This window comes from Pundamilia nyererei, unplaced genomic scaffold (assembly GCF_000239375.1).
Source record: "Pundamilia nyererei isolate P.nyererei 1_Seehausen unplaced genomic scaffold, PunNye1.0 scaffold00011, whole genome shotgun sequence".
NCBI lineage: Eukaryota > Metazoa > Chordata > Actinopteri > Cichliformes > Cichlidae > Pundamilia > Pundamilia nyererei.
The window spans coordinates 2,376,112-2,386,664 of record NW_005187412.1 but is presented as its reverse complement, the minus strand read 5'-3'; positions in this window follow the sequence as shown (position 1 = coordinate 2,386,664).

Below are 10,553 nucleotides of genomic sequence, written 5' to 3'. Positions count from 1 at the left end.
AAAAAAAAAAAAAAAAAAGAATTGCGCTGGGAGACACTTCAAAGAAGTGGAGGATCTATTGGTTTTGTGAGGAAAGAAAAGTGTGTGTAAGTGTGTTGGTAGCCTAACTATTAATTTTTAGGTTAATAGTAAGGCTAACACACTTACACACAATCCGTCATCAGTATTATATGAATCATTACTTACCTAGCATGTTTTGGTTCCTGCAACTGGTCTGTTCGGGTATTGTCTCCCCAGAAACACTTCCTTTGTACTTTTGGAGATCTTTTTTTTCCAATTTCTGTTTACTTTTTTCCTATTTCCGTTGTGTTTTGTGTGCTTTTGCAGCGTTTTTCTTATTGCTGGTGTTTTCTTGAGTTGCAGTCCGTTTGGCCTTTCAGGGCCACCGTACAAAACAGTGATCAATAGAAACACAGTTCTGCAGGACTACCAGCGACAACTGGACAACAGCACTCATTCATACAGGGATTTTTAAAAAATACCTATACTTGCAGTTATAATGCTTCGCTCTAAGGTTGAGGGCTATCTTAAAGACGAATTGCTTTTCTACTTCACATGATGCTTGCATCACTATTACAAAGGCATCCAGTCCAAACTTCCATTAGCAGCATCTTCCCTGTGGAGAGGGTCGTCAGTATGAGAAAATCACTTCTAATTTTTAGACATATTGACATTTTCCAACTGCTGATTGCTGATTGCTGTCACACAGAGACATTGTTTTATAATAACACACTCCTTTTGTATCAAAGCTCTGGAGAGTCTACATTTAAAGTAATTTTGATGCTAAGCACACAAGCTTTTTTAAGGAGACTTTCAAGATTGTGACATTAAATATATATTATACAGCGTCTATAGAAATAGGTCTGTAATGTATTCCCTAGAAACCTTATTAGTGTATCTGTCTGAATATCACTTTTGTCCATTCTGATAGATATCAGTGGTGCCTAGAGGACGAATCCTAATTGCATGAGCATATTTCGTTTTATTCCCTAGCATAGCTAAACTGATAACTTCTTGCTGGACACAGCAAGTGATAACAGTAACTGCACTATAACGATAGACCTATAGTTGTCAAGAAGAGAAGTCTCTCTCTGAGAATCCCTGAAGGTAATTTCAGTTTCCTTTCATTATCATCTGTAGATTCTTTTTTTCTATCATTGGACAAAACCTCTGTTTAACAATAGAAAATACCTTTTTTTACAGTCTGCACACAAAATCAAGGTAAAGACGCATACCTTGACTTTAATTTAATTATTTACTGGTCAATATTCTACTTCTGTTCCTAAATTCACCACCTGTAAAAGACGTGCATATAAACTGATGAGCACAATGTTCCAGCTACTGACTACTGAGAGATTACACAAGTAATGTTGATAACCTGTCAAGGCCTGGGATTTTTAGAAGACAAGAGAACAAGTTGTAATTCTTCTTTTTTAAATGTATTTCTTGTTTTCTTTAGGGAGGGAGATAGATAGATAGATAGATAGATAGATAGATAGATAGATAGATAGATAGATAGACAGATAGATAGATAGATAGATAGATAGATAGATAGATAGATAGATAGATAGATAGATAGATAGATAGATAGATGTGTTAATTTGTTTAGGAGACAGTCAGAAAGACCTAATGTGTTTTCCACACTTAATTGTTTCACCAGTGGAGTATAATATTGTTTGGCACAATGCCCTGGGGGCGTTATAAATGTGGTTCTGGTATATTAGGAAGACACTATGCTGGTAAAAATCTCAACATTTCGCAGCATACAAAATTAATTTAGTATTTAATAGAAAATCAAAATGCTGTCTACTCCCTCTTGGGTATAATTTCCCATTTGCGAAAATTAAATGGAAATTTGAAACAAAGTTATGAAAGATCACAACTGGTCAAGTGTTTGCTAACAAGCCCCCGTGTGTCTATTAAAACCTATGGATAAAAGACTGTGATTCTTCATTTTATTATATGACATGTGGCGGCTGCCTCACATAACACGTGAAATACTGGAAGTTTTGCCAGAGTTGGGCATCTGGGAGGTTTCTTTCTTTCTTTCTGTACTTGTACTGATTTTGCAAGTATCCACATGTAAAACGGAAAGCAACAAAATGTCTCCTTCTTCTGTATCTCACACGGTGTGCACCCACAATCTGCAACTTCCTGCACTGTGTAACTCGAGCGATGCAGAGAGAGAGATAAATAGGCAACGCTGTGCATGCACTGGGAGACCAAGATGTGGAGGAAAGCTGTCCTTTTGCTAAGTTAGTAACAATCTGGTAACCTGAAGTGTATTGATGACTGACGATGATTGAAGCAATCATTTTCTGTATGACTTTAACAGCTGCTCACATCACTGTGGAGCAATTTTGGCCAGCTCTTTGCTTAAATGTTGCTTCAGGTTATTGAGATTTGCAGGTTTTCATTCATGCACAGGTCTCTTAAGGTCCTATCACGGCATTTCAAACAGGTTGAAGTTGTAGATTTGCTGCTGTGTTTGGGTCATTGTCCTTTTGCATGACCCTGTTTCTGCCAAGCTTTAGCTGTTGCACTAATAGCCTCACATTTGACTTTTTTATGGTTGAGTGTTGGCTGTAGCTTAAAAGGTAGAGCAGGTTATCTACTAATCGGAAGGTTGGTGATTTGCTCCCTGGCTGCTCCAGTCGGCATGCCAAATGTCCTTGGGAAAAATACTAACCCCAAGTTTCTCTTCGATGTGTCCACTGGAGTATGGATGTTAGATAGAAAGCACTTATGTAGACAACGTGTAGAAAAAAGCAGTTGTATGAATGGGTGAATGAGGCAAGTTCCATAAATCACTTGAAGAGCTCAGGTAGAGAAGACAAGTGCTATATATGAACAATTTACTCAGTGACTGCAAGGGGCCCAGGTCTTGTCATCTAACATGCTAGCTCAAAACTACAGAGTCTTAGATGCTGCTCGTGGGTTTTTTGCAGATTGTATGGTGACCATAGTGACATTGCTAGGAAGTGCACAACTCCAAAAATCGTGTGGCATTGTGTTAGCGCACACCTGAATACTCTAGGAAAAGTCCTGCTGGAATTCCTATATGAGCAGTAAAGGTATACTCAGTTTTTCATAGGTCTGCATAGACTCCAATGACAACTTTCTTTTTCACATAATTGTATATTGGGAAGATAAACATAATGTACAGATAGTGTTTGAGAGTGTTTAGTAGTGTAGATTAGAAACAGTTTAAATAAAAAATAGTGACATGTTCAATTTAGTTTTATTTATGTAGCCTCAAGGCCCTTCATATTAGGGTGACTGGATTGTATAAAAGAAATGTCCCTCCACCCAAAGTTACTTTTATTCAGTCTGAAACCAAAAGAACACGATTACAGAAAACTGGGCAAACATAATTTTAATATTTTTTAGCATTAAAAACATTGTTTTGTAAACCTGAAAGACCAAAGGCTAAGCACTGGCAGAGATAAATGATGTTAAGCCTTCTATAAATACGAATTACTTACAAACACTGAACCACAAAGGAAAAACATTTGAACAGATCTAAAGACCATTTTTAAAATCAATAATACATTTGGATTTAACCATGCAGTTGCTTATTTGATGATGCTGTTGACTTGATTGTGTCGATTTTACTAAGCTATCCTCTGCTGGTGTGCTTTCAGATGCGTCTACCCTCACAGGAGAAAAAAAAAGTGTCATTTCCCCCTTTCTGATGAATTATTGGCCACTAATTTCCATTTGAAATCTACAGTCTAATTAACAGGTTTGAAACTACATCAACAGTGGTGATAACCACTGTTTTATTAATAGAACATGCCTTTCGCACAGTGCACACAAAGCCAAGGCAAAGATGGATGTCTTGGCTTTAATTAACCAGAATTATTTACTGACTAGGGCTGGCTTGTGGGAGCATCACTCATGTAATGGATATATTAGCAGAGACTGAAGGGATTAGCTTCTGTGGAATTAACAGACTGTGGGCAGTCCATCACGTGAAGTGAAGTTACTATATAATATTTATATAAAACAATACCATATAGAATTTAGTGTGTGCATATGTACAGTGTGTTGTGTATACATGCTGGCTGTCCGTGTGCCATTTATGTTTTTTTCAGCAAAAAGAAAAATATACTTTGCATCCTTGACAAGAAGGATAACAGAATGATGCCATCTGTTGTTCGCTGTGAACCACATGCCAACCATTTTTCTCTTTCCTTCCCGAAATCCTAAATCAGCTTTCTATACAATGATCTTCGTTTCCCATCCAACTGGACCACACTGCTGTCACATGTGCTTTTCAAGTTTCTCTCAATTTCTGTGCCTTTGTATTGGTGTCACACCAAAATCTTTATGATCATGGAGGGGGAATATGAAAGACAGCGGAAGCTTTTCCCTTAAGCTATATAGAGAGTTTTAGTGCTATCGTTCAATCTGGACCATTTCCAGGGTTTCCATTTTTCTAAGTGTGCCTCATTTCACAGCATGGGAACTTTTATGCTATTTACAGTAAGGCTCGTATTATATTGTATGTACACTACTCAGCATGGGAACACGAAGTAAGCGTATGACAAAACCAGCTTTTGTTTTGAGCATTATTTCTCAAATGGGATCTGCTTCCATGGCGGCCTAAAACAGCCTTAAATAATCTTGACTGTGAAAGTTACATTATGTACTGAGGGAAAGTTATTGATTACAGCGGTTCACAGAGCAGGCAGCGCATTTACATTTACAGACCCTCCAAATGCTCAGTGACAGTGAAAAACATTTTAATGAACTGGTGAAAAGCCCATTCCCTCAAGATAAGGCATCAAAATACCTAAGGGATATTTATATTATCTTATGTAATATTTACCAAAAATGGATAAATTGTCAAGCTTTAGCAGTTCTAGTCCAAGCTACTCAAAAAAAAAGATTCAAAAATTTCTTCTCCATAGAGAGGAGTAATGAAAAGTTTTTCTCTAATGTTGTTTCTGGACACAGTACATATACTTCAGTATTTAGATGTTTGTGGGTTCTGACTGGAGTAAAAAACTGACCACTTTTCAACAAGCGCAAGTGGAATTTCACTCTTTAAAATGAGCCCCACCTAACCACCTGCACACCACAAGTTTTTATTGTGATTTAACCGTGCTACTAATTTACATTTTAGTCTGTTTTGTGTCAATCTTCAATCGGTTGCAAAATGCTTGCATTTTTTAAAACTTTTTAATGATTCTCAGCTTTGCTGTTAAGAAGTTAAAGGATGTTAGTTTATATTTTGTTTATTTTAGTTAATTTTACCACTTTTCTGAATAGGTGAAACTCAACATATTTAACCTTTAGAGTAAAGAGTAAAGAGTATAGAGTAAAACCTACTTAAAAGTATCATTTCTGTTGCACACGTCCTTGTGTATTCGTCACTTCACTTTCATATTCACTGAATGTCGCTTTAACATTCAGGGCGGGTGTGTCAAAAGTTGAGAAGCAGTTGTAGTTACAGTAGCAAAATTATGTATGTTAGCTAATCTGTTATGCGTGCTCTATCATAAAGAATTATGCTCTTGTTCCACTGTGTTTACGGTTTAGTTAGTTGAGGGTATAAAGCTGTTCTCACTGTGTGCAGACTGATGCTTCGTTCACATGAGGAAGATCTCTGAATTTCAGCTGTTTTCCTGATGCTCCTGAAGATATTGTAAACACTCTGCCCCAAATATGAAAAACAAAATCACTAACTAAAGGTGAGAATGCGTTTAAAGTGATAAATTGCTTTTTGTGTAATTTAGAAAACTAGTTAAAGTAGAACTAAAAAAGATTTTATTTAACTCAAGGTAAAAATACAAAATGTGATAATTTTCTGCCAGTTTTTCTGGAAGTTTATAGGATAGCTAAACGATGAACTCTAAATGCATGTTTAAACAACTGCAGAAAAACATCCCTCAAAAAATAATACAGAAAATTACTTTATTTTAAAATATTCATTTTACTGCTTTCTGCAGTCCATATAGGACTTAGAAATATGAAAATTCTGAAAACATTTGGCTTTTATGTTCATCTGTTAAATATAAATACCTGGTGTCACATACAGTACTGTGCAAGTGTTTTAGGCAGGTGAGAAAAAATGCTGTAAATAAAGCATGCTTTCAAAAAGTGTACTGTACACCCTGCACCCAGTTATTGAAGGAACTCGACTGGTACATTGTTCCAAACATCATGAAGAACTAATCACAGATCTTCTGTGGATGTAGGCGTCCTGACATCCTTCTGTCTCTTCATGTAATCCCAGACACACTCGACAATGTTGAGATCAGTGCTCTGTGGGGGCCGGACCATCACTTCCAGTACTTCCTTTTCTTCTTTACACTGAACATAGTTCTTAATGTCCTGCTGCTGAATTCATTTAGGGCCAAGAAACAATTGTTTATATTTCTATAAACTTTTGCACAGTACTGTACAATATTTTTTTTTATAAGAGAATAGGAGAATGGATAGATGGAGACACGTTCTTTCATTCTTTGAATTGCACCGCCTCTTTGTGTGTTTACAACGCACCACAATAAAACATGCTTTTTTGTGAGAGTGTGTGTGTGTCTAGAATTGCACATATTTATTTTAGTCATATTCACCCCTATTCCCTGAGGACTATCTTATGAATGGCCCCCCTGTTGTGCTCTCAACTGAGACGCGGCCTGCAAAGTGGGATTAATAGGAAGTGGAATGACTCACCTGGACGGGCACAGCCACAGCACACACAGACAGAATAGGTACTTATAGAAGAGGTACTTTCAAAGAACATCCGTTGGATGGTTTTTAACCTAAGACTAACTCACTACCCTCTGAAGAAACATGTACATGTACGACATGTACATAACAATATGTGTTATTACACATATTGTTAATCCATAAATTAAATTTAAGAATCAATAATATGTCTAGTCAGTGATATAGTGTAACATACAGCAGTGAAAGGTGAAGATCCGTGACCCTCATGCTGTGCCTCTGTCTCAAGTGCTTGTGCTTCTCAGTTTTGTGTGGTTATATTTCAGCTGGTGCTAAATGTCAGATATTGTTGATGATGATGATTCGTGTGAAAAGCGAATGACTAGAAATGGTAAACAGCAAATGGCAAAATCAGCAGGAGAATGGTCTGTGTTTGCAGTTCAGCTGCTGGTCACCACTGGGTCCTACTGGGTGATTATCTAACATGACACTATTCAACAGCACCTGGGGAGCAAGGTCATGGCTGCACATTAATACAAATACATGCACATACATAAAGCCACATTCTCATCTGCTTATCCTACAGCACCAGGGTGGGGGTGGGGGAGACGCACAACCACATTCACACCATTGAGCAATTTAGTATTAGCCTAACCCCACTATCTTCATGTTTTTGGACTGTGAGAAAAGAAAAGCCTGCATACTCGGAGAGAGCCCATGCAAACACGGGGAGAACATCCACACAGATGGTGGAGTCGAACTCAGGGCCTTCTTGCTGCGATGCAACAGTGCCAACCACTTGGCCACCTTGCTGCCGATATAAAGCCACATTCATTTTTTTCAATCATTCAGGCAATACTGAATGCAGCTTTCTGAAAGAAAGCCACTTTTTTTCAAATCCTGAAGGGCGACATGTTTTAATTATTGACACTCGAGTGAGGATTTGCATTTTATGCTGTCTGACCCTGTAGACGTGTGTGGCAATGAGCTGGGTAGGGTGGAGGACAGAAGGCTAGGGGTTGGATATTTTCAGGGACAAAAAGCCTACTGAGGAGGCAGAGGAACGGTCTGGGGAGGTAGAGGTGCAGTGATTCACATGCAGTGCAGGAGGTCTCTCTGTATCACCACCACCCCTCCCCCAAATCCCAGGAGGACGGAGGGGGGGGATTGATGAAACGCGCAGGAAGGCCTAATTAAAGGCTCTCAGCTCAAACGCATTGATGTATTACATCTATTATGCCACAGTTCGATAGGTCTGCCAGGCCGAGGCTGCCGCGGCAACTGAGTCCCGCCAAACAAACTGAATAAATAATAGCAGCTGAGTGTTTAGAAAGAAAGAGAGAAAGAGAAGGGGAGATAAGTTCAACAGGCAAACTTGTGATAAAGTCTTCTATAGATATATTCATGTGAAACTACACTGGGATTTATATTATGCGTGTAAAGCTTAATTTGTAGTCCATACAGCAAGCAGGGAAAGAAACAAATAAAACAGTAAGAGGAGCCAAGGCTCATAGTTCAGAGAAAATGTTGTTAATATAAAAGTTTGCCATGTTTTTTTATTAATGAAGTGGCTCTGAACCAAAAAAGAAATTGCATATTTGTTAATAATTATTGTTCAAAAACCCTTCTGGACAAGGCATTCAAACCTTCAGATTGACTACAATTAAGATAAACCCTATTTCAAAATCAGGTCAGTTCATGTAAAGTCATTGATTAATGTTGAGTGTTGACCATTTGCTGGTCTACGCTATATATAGCTGGCTCTGAGATCAAAGGTTGAGTCCAGTAACAACACGACTGCTTATGTATATTAGTTTAGGGTACATGGAAGAAGTAGAGGAGGGCTGAGTTATGCATTTGTTTTCATTTGAGGTTACATGAGGTTAACATCGTCTTCTGTATGGGGGGGCTGTGCAGAGAAAGGAATGTGCAAATGCAGACTGAGGACTGAGGCTGGAGGTGAACCTAGAAAAAGATGCAGATTAAATAGGTTTGAAGTGCATAGAGGAAAACTGTTAGTTTACTGCTCCCCAGGGGGCATTCGTTTATGCAGCCAGGTGAAACCAATGACGCACACAGACATAGCGCACATAAAACTTAATAAAACACACATATGCTAAAACCTAGGTAAAATAAAATGTAACATGCATGAGAAAGAAACATCACTAACATAAAAATATGGGATACATCAAACCATCAACATTTAACTCAGTCATCAGTGCTTTCCTGTTTGACTGGTGCATTACAATTGATTGATTATTTGATTGATTTCTGTGTGTGTGTGTAAATGGTTGAGATTGGGAATAAGCCTATTTTGTGTGTTAAATCAAATCACAAAGAAAAAACAATAATGAACAAACAATGAAAAATTATTATTAGACCAAAATCTCCCAAAAGGTAAATGGCCAAATTTCTGTCCATAAGGATTTGTGGCTGAATGAGCCCTTAATGCTGAGCTAAAGACACTAAGCCCAGGAACATGAAGGACACGAGGTGGATTGTGTTTGTGTAATTCTAGCATTCGACTGCATAGAGAGAAGGATATAAAAAGCAAGACGGAAACAAATTTACTAGGAGTGCTCTTTGATTCTGGCAAAGTGACACGAGAATTTGTTTGTGTGTTTGTGTGTGTGTGTTTGTGACTGTATAAATATATCTTTGCTTGCAGAGCAAACGGAGGAGCAGATTTGTGAGACAAGCTCGAGCAGTTGCCATCACAGCAGAGGTGAGATTGGAAGCGAGTGGATTTTGAGCCAGTGTGACTGATAGCGTCTGTTAGCAGCCACGGCCACAGAGAGGATGTCTTGTACTGGCGGCAGGGGGACGCTAAGGCTTCCAGAAACAATGTTGTCCTCAGGGAGTCTGCAGAAATGACAGCACAAGCAGGGCCAGTGTTTCCATTCACAGTGCTCACCAACCTTCTGACACTTTTCTCGCTTCCACCTCTCACTTATTATGATGCCCCTTTACACTCCTTGCCTTCCATGTCTTCTCTTCTCTGTCACCTCCTTTACATACTGTATCCCGAGTGCCAAAGCTGAGCTGCCTCCATCACAAACAGGCGACTGTCTAGACCTGCCTACAAGTTTCTGTTGTCTGTGGGCAAGGCTCATAATATGAAAGGTAAAAGAAGCCAGCGTTTCAATGTACTATCAGTGAAATCATTACCAGCAGAGTTATATTTTTGCAGTCGCTTTCTGTGGCATTTCTTTATCAAGGATACTGTATGTATCAAATTCTAAATGCATATATCCATTATGTCTTCCACATGCCTGACAGTTATTAATGATTAGCCTTTTCAAACCCTTTTTTTGAGACATTTAAAACTACATGTGTATAACAACAATACTACATGTTCCCGATCAATTTACAGGAATGTGCACAAGTCTTGAGCCACTCACTCTATATATTTCACAAGGAGCCAGACTTTCCTGTATTGTTTGTAAAAGTGGTCCTCAACAATAGGTTATCAGGTTTTCTGAAGGTCTTTAATGTTTTTCTTTGGACCTTGGCTGCCTTTTCCGTCATTGTAAGCCCTGTCCTTGTACTGACCGTTTTCAGAGATGTGTTTTTTTTAAGCCCTTAACACTGACCTATGAGTTATTCAAGCACCACAAAGGGAACTATAGCCCAAAGGATGAACCACTGTTGTGTCTACGCGTAATAGACAACTTAGCAAAGAACCAATTTATAATTTTTGTGATTCTGTAGCTTTAGTTATTAGCAGCCTGTCACAAAACGACAGTTTGTTTCCATTCTTTAGTTGATTCTATTAAACATGCCAAATATAACACAGTTTGACAAGTGTAACACTTCTGGAGTCGTTACAGTATACTAGGACCAGTTAGGTTCGACTACTAGAGCAGTAATGAGCG